Raw genomic sequence first — 14,496 nt, forward strand, 5'->3', positions numbered from 1 at the left:
AATCAAAATAATCAGTTACCTCCTGTGGTTGTTGTAAATCCTGTAAATCTGGATCCTGCTCCTCGTACTATGTACGATTATGCCAAGCCCAATTTAACTGGGGTTGAATCGAGTATTGTTAGACCTGCTATTGTTGCAAATAATTTTGAACTGAAACCTAACACTATTTCTAATGAATCAACAGTTTGTTCAGTTTGATGGTTTGCAGGATGAAGACCCAAATATTCATTTGGCTAATTTCTTGGAATTCTGTGAAACTTTTAAAATTAATGGAATTTCTAATGATGCCATTCGCATTCGGTTGTTTCCATTCTCATTAAGGAAGAAGGCTAAATAGTGGTTGAACTTTCTACCACGAGGTTTTATCACTACATGGGAGCAAATGACCGAGAAATTTTTGTTAAAATATTTTCCATCGGCTAAGACAGCCAAGCTGAGGAATGATATCTCCTCTTTTGTACAAATGGGTTTGAAAACCTTATATGATGCATGAGAGAGATATAAGGACTTATTGAGAAGGTGCCCTCACCATGGGGTTACCTCTATGGCTACGAGTTCAAACTTTTTACAACGGTTTGAACCCTCAACTAGGAAATTGATAAATGCATCCGCCAATGGGACTCTGAATAATAAAACACCTAAGGAGGCTTATGAGTTTATAAAAGATATGTCACTGAATAATTATCAGTGGCAAGTCATGAGAACAAAGCCAACAAAAGAAGTTGGTGTTTTTAACGTAGACGCGGTCACCGTGTTAGCAAACCAGGTTGAACTTTTGAGTAAAAAGATTGATGGTTTATATGGTTTTACACAGGTACATCTGATGATGCAATTTCGATGCAAATAGAAGAGGGAACCATCTAGAAAGTCTATCCTACAACCCTAGCGCAAAAAGCGAGCATATTAACTATATGCGTAATAATTCTAGACCTCAGACTAATCCCTATAGTAATACTTACAATGCAGTTTGGAGGAACCATCCCAACTTCTCTTGGGGTGGTCAAAGAAATCAGAGACCACAACCTCCTCCAGGATTTCAACCACCTTACCAGCCGGAAAAGAAGCCGAACCTTGAGGAGATGTTGACAAAGTTTATTTCGGTGTCAGAAACTAACTTCTAAAACACCGAAACAACACTTAAAAATCAGCAAGCATCGATCCAAAGGCTCGAGAATCAAATAGGCCAACTGGCTAAGATGATTTCAAAAAGACCATAACGTAGCTTGCCAAGTAATACTAAAACTAACCCAAGAGAACAAGTTCATGCAATTACAGTAAAAGATGAAGAAGGGTTAGTTGAACTTGAACCAAAACCGAGGCAAAAGATTGTGGTAAGTAAAGGTAAGGTTGAGGTGGACCTCAGTGAATAGAAATCGATAAGTAAAGAATATAATCCTTATGTGCCATATCCATATGTGACAAGGAAGGACCACACAAATGAACAATTCGATAAATTCCTTAAACTTTTAAAAAAATTACATATTAACCTACCATTTATTGAAGCTCTTTCGCAGATGCTAAATTCCATAAAATTTTTGAAGGAGCTTTTAGCAAACAAGCGGAAGTTATATGATTCATCGCACATGGAGCTAAATGTCCAGCTATCTTACAGAATAAACTACCCAATAAGTTGAACGATCTAGGGAGTTTTACTATTCCTTGTTTAATTGGTAATTTAAACATGAACAATATTTTGGCTAATTTAGGGGCAAGTATTAATGTCATGCCCTATAAAAGTTTTAAACAATTAGGTATTGGGAAACCCAAACAAACTAGGATGAGTATCCAATTGGCAGATAAAACTATTAGATTTCCTAGGGATATTGTTGAGGATGTACTTGTAAAGATTGATAAATTTATATTCCCAGTGGACTTTGTTGTTTTAGACATGGATGAGGATAATGACGTACCCTTAATTTTAAGTCGGCCCCTTTTAGCAACTGCTAGAACGATTATTGATGTTGGTACATATGAACTCATACTTCGTGTAGGTGATGACATGATTAAACTCTAAGCTCGTGATTCTGTTAGGATATCTAGTGATCGAGATGATATTACGAGTTCTGTTGATGTTAATAACCTAGTGGCTCAACATTCTTTGCAGGAAACACCTCGAAAAACTAATATAGAGCCACGGTACAGCTCAAGCGTCGAAAATAGAACGAGACATGAGGAACGAAGACTACAGATCGATGAACTAGATAAATGGCGGACACATGTTAGGGAGAAATTGAGAATGCACGATGAACCAAAGTGACGCCATGATAAGTACAAGGATGGAATGAACCACTTTAAAGTTGGAGACCAGGTATTGTTAGATGAACCCGACCCTCGATTAACCACTTCAGAGCTTAACGTAAACGGAACGACTCCTTTCACAATACTTAGTGTCTTCCTATAGGTACAGTCGAGGTAATTCCTTCTCATTTTGGTACTTTTAAAGTAAATATTACTCGACTTAAACCTTATTTGAATGAAAGAATTGATAGCGAGAAAGAAAAGCCTCGAATCCACGAACCACCGTGATTGTGCGAATACAAGGTAAGTCGAGCTTAGACTTTAAATAAGTGCTTCTTAAGAGGCAACCCGGGTATTAACACTGCTAATTTTCTCATTTTTATTTCATAATTTTTCTTTAAAAAATTAACTAAACATTAAAATGCAGATTTTTAACCCACATGGCCTAGACACACGGGCGTGTCCTAGGCCGTGTGACTTAACATGAGTGAGATAATGAGTTACACGGTCGTGCGACATGGCCGTGTGACCCACACGGCTTGGCCACACAGGCCTGTTCGTGGCCGTGTGGATCTTTAGACTTAGTTTTTATTTTTAAAAGAGATTGACAAAGAGTTACACGGCCAAGCAACACGGCTGTGTGACCAACACGGCCATGACACACGAGCGTGGCCTCGACCGTGTGAGCCTAGAAGCTTAAATCCCCAAAAATCGACAGAGACACAGGTTAAAATAGTTCATACGGGCGCGCCTTAGACTGTGTGAAAACCGGAGCTTAATTTTTCAAATTTAAAACAAGTCAGAGAGTTACACAGGTGAGGCACACGGCCATGTGTGCATTGACACAGGCGTGTGGGAGGCCGTATAGGCGTGGGAGAAACGAACGAGAGTGCACATGGCCATGCGACACGGTCGTGTTAAACACACGGCCTAGAAACACAAGCGTGTCCTAGGTCGTGTGAAGATTAGGCTGAAATTTTAAATCACACACGGTCCTCTGCACAACTGTGTCATGTTTAAAACCCTAGCCCTAATTTTATTTACTTTTTACTTTTGCCTTCTTCTTCAATCTCACAAAAACCCTAGCCGCCGTTCCTATTCCTTTCCCTCATTCCAGCCATCGTCACCCAATTCTTTTGCCATTTGCGCCACCCTCTACCTTCCTCCGCCTTCCTCCCATTCTTCTCCCACACCTAACCCCCTCGCACCCTCTTAAGCTCTCCTCTTCCCTTTCTCCTTCCTCTATGCGCACGCCCCTCACCTTTGCGTCCTAGCCAATCGTAAAACCACCACCCCATTGACCCCCTTTTTCTTTTTCATTTCAGGTCACACTATTTCAACATCATCCCTTCTTCTTCCTCGCTCCCTACATCCTCGCGCGCACCTAGCCACACCAGCTCCAATCTTAAACCCCCTCCCTTCTCCCTAGACCGAGCGCATCTATCGAGGTCAGCCACCCTTATCTACGATTCCTAGGGAATCTCCAGGAGGATCTATTTCATTTATTTTGACAGTGACCACTCGGTTTAGGCTACTATATTGATTGGACTGCACTGGAGCAAGTCCGCCTAGCTGACGAGATTCGCGCCTTCATTACTACAGCTCCGTGGGACAGATTCTTTGCCATCATCGAGCCCAGCTACATGGAGCTGACATTAAAGTTCTATTCGACGTTTATGGTTCAGCAAGTTATGATGGTTCACGACGAGCCTGGTACCATCAGTTTTTGACTTGGTGGGTTGATACGCCACATGAGCGTTCCTAAGTTCAGCGCGGCTATGGGGCTTTACACTAAAGAATTTATGAGCGCCAAGAACTTTCTTAGACTCCATCGGCACATCCACTATTCACCATCACGATGTTGGATCGAGCTTACAGCGAGTCAGATACTTTATGATGCGAGTCGCTTGAAGGTGACGTCTCTCTCTCCAGCCCTATGGTACCTTCACGCCCTGCTAGCTCATACTTTGACAAGACGGAGAGAGAGGACAGGAGTTGTTAGTACCTATGATGCCTACTTTCTATAGAGCATGGCTACCGGGCATGTTTTTGATTTGGTATACTTCACTGCTCTCGCCTTTCGCCATCAGACCGAATGCCACAAGAAGGGTCCCATCTGTCTCAGCCCTTACGTGACTCGCCTCGCTCGACACTTCGGTTTACTTGACAAACTAAAGTAGTCCTCGGTACTTACCCTCGTCAGCCAGATGTCCCTTTAAGGCATCTCAAGCATGACCCACATGAGGATAATCAAGCGGCAACGTGGAGTGTACCCCCCTCCGTGCAGACTTTCTAGTTCGATGTTCAACATGCCCCAAAGCACTTCACTGATGATGTTCCTCCCTACCACGAGGATCCACCTCCACCACCACCATCATCTTCGAATCACCGCCCTACTCATTTTGTTGTGACCTTCGCAGATCTCTCTGAGCGATTTACTCATTTTGAGCAACAGTATTTTCAAAGATTCGACAGCATAGATGCAACTCTGCAGTAGATTTGTCAACATCTCCATATTGCTCCTCCAGCGCCATCAGCTAGCAACATTGATCAGTCTGATGATGAAAACTTTTGAGTCAATTCCTTTTATTTTCATTTTTAGTTTTTATTTTATTTTTCTGTTTATTTGTATTTTCCTAATACTTCTTTACTGATCTTCTATTTTGAACTCTTTATTATTTCTTATGATTGTTCTAATCGGGTTAGTAACCCTTTAATCCTCTTCAACCTTGTGTTTATTTTCTTATCAGTTGCTCAGAACTTTGTACTACACCTACACTTATCTATAATTCCGCTTTTCACTATTTTGGGCATTTCATCCAATAATCAGGGCAATTTCAATTCTCTCACTCTCTTATGATACTTCTGTTTCTATTGTGATTATCTATTTTTGTACATTCAGGACAATGTTGATCTTACGTGTGGGGAGGTTATTTATATGATTATTTGAAAATCCCTGAATTATGCCTTGTGTTTAAGTAATTTTCTCATATTACTATTAGAATGAATTCTTATTGATTTGTGATTATCATTGATGTGTTTTAGATTAAATTCATAGGTAATTGTGCATTGATTATTTAAACTTTAAGACACTAGAGAATCGAGCATGATGAGTTTGTTTTTTTAGAATAAAAAATTTTTAGGTTGTTTCCCTCAATTAAGGTATTACCTTGAAGTTTGAAATTTGCAAGCTTGACATCAAAAGCCATAAATTTTGTGAGATTTTGAGCCTTTAGATCATATATTTTTCTTGCTCACTTTATCATTGGTTATGAGTGTGACAATATTGATTTGTTATTCTAGAACTTGCTTCGATTATACATGTCGAGACCACACCTTTGATTTGATATACTGAGATGATAAAGGCACCTAGGTCTTAACCCACTTATCCAATAAGCCTACCTTAATAATTAACCCTTAGTGAACTCCTTTAAGCCTAACAAACCATTTCTTGATTCACCCATTAATATTAATCCATAACTCATTTTTTTGATTCGTTGTTCCCATTTTATTGACTCCCTTTTTATCGAGATTTGATTTGGTTATTTGCTTAGCTATTTTCTTTTATTTCAGTTGTTATATTTTCTCTTATTATCTATTGTTCTAAAAAAAAGTGAAAAAAAGTTATGTTGATTATTACTAGTTCTATGTTTTTGAGCTTAAGTAGTTAATTTCATATTCTGAGAAGAAGCTCGTGTCATTCTTTAATAATTTCGATTGATGTAATTATTTAGTATTAGCTTATTTTTCTAGTTAGGTAATTTATCAATTTGATCTCGATTCTAACCTTCTTTTTCAGCCTTTATCTACTCCTTTAACCCAATCTCCATTACAACCTTTTAAAGACCTTTTGGTTTGTATATCATCTCATTTATAGTGGTGGAGATTTGATTTTCATGCAAGCTTATGGTAATAATTTTCATGTTTGACTTTTGAGTGCTTAATTTTTGAACCTTAAACACTTTGAGTGATTTGAGTGAATCTTTAGTGAGGAGGTCAAATCTTGTTGGTTTTGAATTAAAGGTAACTATTTAAATAAAAGGGAATATCTATGTTTTCATGCTTTAAAAATACTAGACTTGGACTGCTTGTGCATTTAGTGCTCTTTTAGTTGAATTATCAATGTGTGATTATTTGTGAATTATCATAAAACATTATTGTTGAAGATTATCAATTCAGAAAGTTTAATTTTAATTGTGAGTTGAGGATTTTGCTTTAGGACAAGAAAACGCTTAAGTGTGGGGATATTTGATAGACCATAAAAGTAACACATTTTAATCCCATGCTTAACATGTTTTTGGATGATTTATCATATAATTTATTGAATTTGAAGCTCCTAATCCTTTAATTTCATGTTTATATACTTAGGTGAGTACAAGGGAGCAAAATAAGCTGAAAACGGGCCAAAACTGGACAAAATGGGTTGTCTTAAGGATCCACACGACCAAGCTAATCCCACACAGGCTAAGCATACACCCGTGTGAACCATATGGGCTGGCCACACGCCCATGTGCTAGCCCGTGTCGATATCGCTCTCTGTTTTCAAAACACACGAAAAAAGCCAATTTTTTGGGATTTCTGAGCATTCTAAAGTTTATAAATACACACTAGAAGAGAACCTAAAGGGGAGACATAGAGTAAAACGCAAAAAAGACTCGAAGAACTCTAACAGATTCAACTCAGAAGTAGGATCTCCTTCAAGACTAAAGGTCTCCATTCAATTTCTCTCGAAGTTTTTGGGTTTCTTTATGTTTTGTTTTTTTCCTATTTTTGAAATGTTTTCCTCAGACAGTATGAACTAAATTCCTTATACACCTAGGGAGGATGAAACTTAAAACGGATCTTATTATTTGATTTGTTCTAAATTACATGATAAATATTTGTTCTTGATCTTAATTATGTGTTCTATTTTTAATGTTTTCAGGATAATAATTCATGATTGATGTGCTTATTCAGTGGAGCAAAAGTCCCTGTTTAAGAGTAGATCTCTTATAATTGAATGGAGTTACATGCAACCCTAGAAATAGGGCGACATAAATCTACCGGATTAGAGTCAAATCTAATAGGGAAATCCATAGGTCGAGTTAATGCGACGATAGGGGTTTTAATTAGAAAGAGATTTCAATTAATCAACCTAGAGTCAGTTATTTTTACTCTTGAAAGAGATATTAATATAATTTAGGGATTTCTACGGATCAAGTCGAATGAATACATCGTTTAATTCAAATTTAAAATAATAAGTGAAGTCTAGGTGGATTCTTTCCTGGGTATTGTCTCTCTCATAAGTTTTCTTTGATTATTTTCCCAAATCACTCTCTGTCATTTAGTAATTAGTTTAGTTAAAATTAGAATTTAAAGTAAGCCCTTTAATTTATAGACTAGATAATAAAAAGATAGTAATTACTAGTACTTTTAGTCCTCATGGGTACGATATTCCCGACTCACCGTATCTATACTACCATTTGATAGGTGCACTTGCCTTTGTCATATTTTAGTTAGTTCGTGACGTCATCAGATGTCGCACGTCGTTCGAACATTGTTATGATGAAGTCCACTATGCGATGTTAGACTTTTTTCATTGCGACAAAGCTAGACAGTATATTATGTCATGATGTTCTCATCCCCTAACATCATGATGTCAACTCGATGTTTTGAAATTGTTACAAATTAGTCTTTTTCAGTCTCGGGTTAACTTTAGAGCTTTTGTAAGCTTGTATAGGACTTGAAAACTGTCATATATTGTATTGTATGCAGGATTGAGTTGAAAATTGATCATTTAATAGTATGAATTGACTTTGATTGAACGTAATTGCTCCAGCAACGAATGTGACTCGTTGTAACTCAAACTCGACGATTGGGTTGAGTAACGCGAGGTTGCAGTTTAATTAAGGACACTTTTGTATCTTTTATATTATGTGATTTTTCTCTTATAAATAGACGATATTAGATTATTACTTGGAAGGATAGTCGCTCTTAGTATTATTTTGCTTTTTTGTTTTCTTTATTTTATGGATTGCTAAACTCCTTTTCTAGTAAAAAGAATTTGAAGTTTGATTCAAATAGTTTGCGAGATTTAACTACTCTTAATCTTTTCTTTATTTCTTAGGATTTACTGTCTTTTGATTTATTCGTAAATATCCAGGTTTGTTAAATATTGGTATTGCATTCAGTTGCTTAGAATGTTTTCTTGTCAATTAGAATTGTTAAATCCGTAATTTCTTAATTGATTCTAATACTTGTGAAGAACAACATATTTGGATATAAAGTAGATATGCATTCTACGTTTTGTTGGTATGTAATCTTACTTAAATAAACCTCATTAGTGTGTGTATTGGTTAGAATTAGCTCTCTCTTATTCTTAATGTTATCGGGAAGCTAAACCTTAGATGCAAAGTTATAGAGTTGTTTATTAGCAAGGGAATTAATTTCGACAGTCTTCCTTTTAGTTATCGACGAAGTAAAGAGAGATTGGTTGTTAGGCACGACGTCAGTAACTAAAAGTAATTTATTAAAAAACACTAAAAATTATCTTTGCAACAATGATCAAACTCATGAATCAAGTAAAATTTTTACTACTTGCTAGAGCTTCATCTCATTGAAGTTTCTTTCCGTTTTAATTATTGCTTTCTTTGTTAAGTTTTAAATTCAAATTTAATTTTAGTTTTAAATTTTAAAATCTCTTTTATTTTTACTTTATTTGATTTCAGTAAAGAAATAAGATTATCACTGATACCAACTTAGTCATTGTTATTTGCTAAATTTATATTTTTAAGTAGTAATTTATATTTGTTATTCTCGAACAATCATACAACTAACATGTGAGAGTCAGGTAAAAATCAATTTCAATGGCTATTTTTGGAGGGACCTTATTGTGGCGAGAGGTGCTAGTGTTGTTCTTCACAGTAGCAATGGAGATGTCCTTGGTGCGGTGGCATGTTCGCTCCTTCATACCTTGAATTGATTCCTAAGGGGTCTATTTGGCAAGTGGCAACCCAACTAGGCTACGCAGCCAAAAAAAAGTTGGGATAAAATAGAAAAAATTTAAGATCTAAAAAATAATAATAATAAAGTCATTAAAAACGTTATTTGTTCGGGTAGTAATGCAAGTCATTATTCCATGTAGGTTCCAAATCAATTGGTTTGGTCTAATGTGAAACCTAAATTATAGTAAAAGAAATTGTTGCAAGTTACTTGAATAAGGGTACTCTTTTTATTATTTTAATATCCCACATGGATTAGTCGAAGGGTTATAAAGGGCTAAAAATATTTTTAAATTTTTAGAGTTAAGATTAAATTGATAGATTTTGTAATTATTGAGGGCCAAATTTATTTTTAGAATTAAAACTAAAATGAAAAATTTTGTAAATATTGAACGCCAAATTTGTTGAATTTTTAAAATTTAGGATCAAATAAAAAAATGCGTAAACATTAGAGGGTTAATTTTGATTCTAGACCATAAAAAAGCTCACATCATCATAAAGTGACAAAAATATTTAATTTCGAAAAGTTTAGTGACTAAATAAAAAATAATAATAGTTGGATGACCCAAATAGAACGAAAGGCATAGTTGGGTGACCATTTTTATAGTTTACCCATAAAAAATAATTTTCAGCATGTATTTAATGTTCCACATCACCATTTAACAGATAAAATTTAACGAACAGACTAAATTGCATGCTTTGAAATGTCTAAGAGCTAATTTACCCATTTTTCAATAAAAAGATCAAAATGCAATCCGTTTCTAAGTATAAGGGCTTTCCTGATACTTTTAACTACCTTTTATATATATTTAAGATATATGGAAATATGCAAAATATGTCTATACATATATTTAATATATTAACTTGTATATATAAATATGTAGGATACTAAGTTAAAGTCATTGATTTTAATCTAAAGCCAAAAGTTAATATATATTATAAAAATTAGTTGTTTTAAACCAATTGTTCCCAAAACAATTTTTTTCCCAAAATTATTAAATATAAGAATTGGTGAGGTGAGTCGATTGAGTTTTAATTTGATTGATATCGATATTAGTGTTAGTATAGGAGGACGTGAATTCAAGTGCGTTAAAATGCATTATTTTTCTATTTAAGAATTGGGGAAGGACTATAGATAATACTTGAATAAAAATACATTCTAATAGTTTTATTTTTTTGAAATTAACATCTCTAATACCTTTAAATTAGAGATAAGGGACGTTTTTTTTATTGTCCTTTTTATCTCTTCCCTAAATCTATTTAGTTTTGTAGTGTAGATGATATCCTAATAGAGGCAGACTTGCTAACAATGATCTCCAACTTCTAATCCGATCGATCACTGCTTGCATGCATTATATAGGAGACCGGGAGGTTATTCCGTTCATTTCCTTCACATCCGGCGAGAGCAAAACCATGCTGTAGAATGGGGTTTTTCTATAAAAATAACTTGAAATTTACAATTAATTATAAAAATATCTATTTTTTATTATGTACGTAAATGACTTGAAATGAATATTGAAAGTGGGCGGAGCAAAAGAGATTGGCGTGACCCACTTGCCATGTCAGCCAATCATTCGCTGCTAGAATTAAAAAAAATCAATTTTTTTGGTGGCGCCAATCTATTTAGCGTCACCCATATAAATACCACCTTCAACACTAGTATTTTTGTGGGGCAGAAAATAAATTTTGGATGGAGCCAATTTATTTGGCGTGACCAATGGTAGAATAGTGGTGGAGCTAAATAAATTGACATCACCACTTTAATGTGTAGGACTTTCTTTAAAATGACTTTATTTTAAAACTCAAATTATTATTTTATTAGTGGTAGAGTCAAATAGAATGATGTGACCATCATGCTGCCATTAGTTTTTTTTATTTCTTAAATTATTTTTTAATAGAAAAAATAAATTTTTTATTTTGGTAAAGCCATTCTCTTTGGCGTGACCCCTATTTTTACTTCAAATTGTCACCCATGTGAAATTAAGGAATTAAATCTACACTCCCGAAAAGGAACATTAAATTTGTTGGTGTCGGAGCTCAACTTGAATATCGTTAAAGAAACATAAAAATCAGTCTTAATCTCCCTCCCTTTCATCATCTAACATAATAAAACCTTAGACCGAACTGAAATTAAGGTTATATATAGTCATTTGGTTATGCTAAAGGGAATGACTCCACAAAAATAAAAAATAAAAAATTATTATTTTTATTAAAAAACAATTTTAAAAAAACTCAAAAAAATAATAGTAGCATGATAGTCACTTTCCACCACTAATAAAATAATAATTTGAGTTATAAAAAAAATAAAAATCACTTCAAAAAAAGCTTGACACATTAAAGTGGTAATGCTAATCTATTTGGCTCCATTACTATTCTACCATTGGTCACGCCAAATAGATTGGCTCTTCTCAAAATTTACTTTCTGCCTCACGAAAATACTTGTATGTCAAATAAATTTAGCCCACTTAAAAAATTAATTTAATTCTAGCAACTAATAATTGGTTTGCTAATCTCTTTGACTCTACTCATTTTCATTATTTATAAAAAAATTTCTTTTATAATTGATAAAAATTTCGGATTATTTTCATAAAAGAGCCATATACAAGGGCGCTGTCTCAGTTGTGAACATTGATGGGTTTGAAAATTTTCAACACCGCTTCTTTCTCCCTCAACCATCTAAACCAAGCAAATCGTAGAAAAAGAAAGTTTGAGGAATTGAATACATTTACTAGCTATTTTTGGTTTTATCGGTTACTAGCGATAGTGCGATGTACTTAATCATTGATTTTTGTCACTCAATTTATTGTTGGTTTGAAATCTCAATCATATTCCTTTTTTTTATTACCAACAATTTAAATAATATTATTTTTCATTAATTATATAAAATAAAAATATATTATTTAGTAAATTAAAAAATATATGTAAAATTTTTATTTATGAATTAAATTATATTTAAAAATATTTTTACACACCATAATAATTTCCTATTTCGTATTGTCATAACAAAATGGGTCGAATTATATAATTTTATATGTATTTATGACAATTCTTTTGCAACACTTGTCACATCATACTGGCAGACAAAATGATTTCTTCTATAAATATCATTACAAGTAATGAGAAGGAGATCCTTTGGCCTCTTTCGCAACTTTTGAGTAGTTATCTCTCTCAATCTTATTCTCAAACTCTTTGTGTGTCCTCTTTTTTTTTTCTCTTTGACTCTCCAAGGTAAATTGGCCTCCTCAACACCACCCTATTCTCGTCTTTGTTGTACATTGTATTAACAATCTCTAATTTTTATTTAAGATCAATTTAAATAATCTTATTTTACATTAATTAATAAAATAAAAAATACATTATTTAATAAATTAAAAAATATATTTATGATTTAAATTATATTTAATAGTATGGATTATAAATTCTTTCTATTTGCTCTATCATAAGCTTTACTTTGGATTCATTTTTTTTTTATATTATAGAATGTAGAGTTTGTATTTGATATTCATTATCTAGTTAATTCCCGTACCCTGATTTTATGAAGAATTTAATATATTTTCTCCCACGTGATGCAACTCCTACGATAGGAATCAATGTATATAGAATTCCTTAATTGATGGAAAATCTCAACTTCTTTTGTAGTTTTCTTAAAGCCAAAACTTTAATTGTCCACAGAAAGCAAGACAGAACATATGTATACTCTTTATACCCAACATTGAACAATGAAACATGCAAGTTGGTAATGATGTTTTGGTATATTGTAATTGCATTTTCTTGCAAGTGAACATGCTCATCTAATTAACTACCAATTAAATGCCATTATTCAACATATTCATCCAATATTACAACCAAAGGTAGCAGAAAACCTCAATCCTATTACAAAGGGCTATATATATATAGCTTAAGATTCCTTATACATAAAACATAATTGTGAAGGTTTTGTTTAGTGGGGTCTTCTTCTTTATTCTTATCCTTAGATTTACAGATCACCAATAATATCGAAAACTTTCAAACTACAGCTTGATATCTTCGCTTTTTATCATGTGTGAACGTGAGACAGTGATCATATCATTAAAAAGTAGGACAAGCTTAGACCACATGGATGGGATTCAAGCCTTGCATTAAATGGGGCCACCAAACCTAGGCAGTAAGCTGCAACTCTTGGACCATTCACATTATAAGCCATACACGAATAGCTAATAAATTTTATACTTTAAGATTATTTTCTTCCAATTAAGTTCAAGTATCATTACCTCTACGCACCTTTCAATTTTTATTTTGTTAATTTTTCAAAAAAAACATTAAATCTCAATTAAGTTTGAAATTGACCAATTTGAATATTTTAATGGGATAAAGCTTCTTTTTACATAAAATTTTAACATAAAGTCTTATTTAAGAAGTATTGAATTTCCTACCACTGAGATGATGATAGTAATTTACTTTTCATAGTGTAGATAATTGCTAATGCAATGAATAATGAACTGGTTATTAAATAAATAAATAAATAAAACTGTATTTTTTTTTCAACATTGTCTACTCTGAAATAGTATTGCTTTGAGAACTTTTAAGATTCCTCCTGACAATTATATCCTTAAAAAAAGCATTATAAAACAACATACTAAATTATTTATTATATTAGTTAAATGCACTCAATTCCTAGAACAACGAAATCAAAAGAGTCCACACTCAAAATTCCTATAGGAAAGTTTCTAATAATAATCACAAGAAGTAGTTAGTTGTAAATCATTGGACTACCTGCTTTACCAAACCTACCCCTTTCATATCTAATATCTAAGCTGGTGGCATATATTGATTTCATTGCAACTTGCATTTGTAAAATAGATGATGCCTCTACTATATATGGCTGAGGGTTCATACTAACTTCTTTCCCTCCTTTTAATGGAATAAAAGGCTTACGATAAGTTGTAATAAGTGCAAAGCTATTGAGAACAGTTCTACTATTCTTTTTAAGTATTTTAGTTTGCTCTATAGTTTCAATGTCATATAAGTTAAAAAGAGGTTAATGTTTATGATATTACTCATTAACAAAGTTTGTTATGCCTCATTCGGGTTAGACATGTGATACTTTCAGAAGGCACTAGGTGGATGTTTGAAGATTGTTCTTCATCTCATGTTCGTTGAGCTGTTTTCAACTATTTAAGCTCACTGACTAAGCACTCGTCATGAGACCACCTATTAATAAAGAGAACATCCTCTTTCATTAAGCTTCCCACTTATCATGATTTGGTCACTCTCTTTTCAATATGAACATTTCTTCAAA

The 14,496-nt window shown here is 33.6% G+C and overlaps 1 non-coding gene across 1 annotated transcript; it reads right to left on the reverse strand.

Moving 5' to 3' along the window:
• Nucleotides 1–430: 430 nt before the first annotated feature.
• On the reverse strand, nucleotides 431–537 carry LOC121212881 (small nucleolar RNA R71). Its single transcript, XR_005908254.1, has one exon. It is a non-coding gene; the product is annotated as a small nucleolar RNA R71 (small nucleolar RNA).
• Between the last annotated feature and the right edge of the window lie 13,959 nt (nucleotides 538–14,496).

The sequence above is a fragment of the Gossypium hirsutum genome, chromosome A13 (genome assembly GCF_007990345.1).
Source record: "Gossypium hirsutum isolate 1008001.06 chromosome A13, Gossypium_hirsutum_v2.1, whole genome shotgun sequence".
Classification (NCBI taxonomy): Eukaryota; Viridiplantae; Streptophyta; class Magnoliopsida; order Malvales; family Malvaceae; genus Gossypium; species Gossypium hirsutum.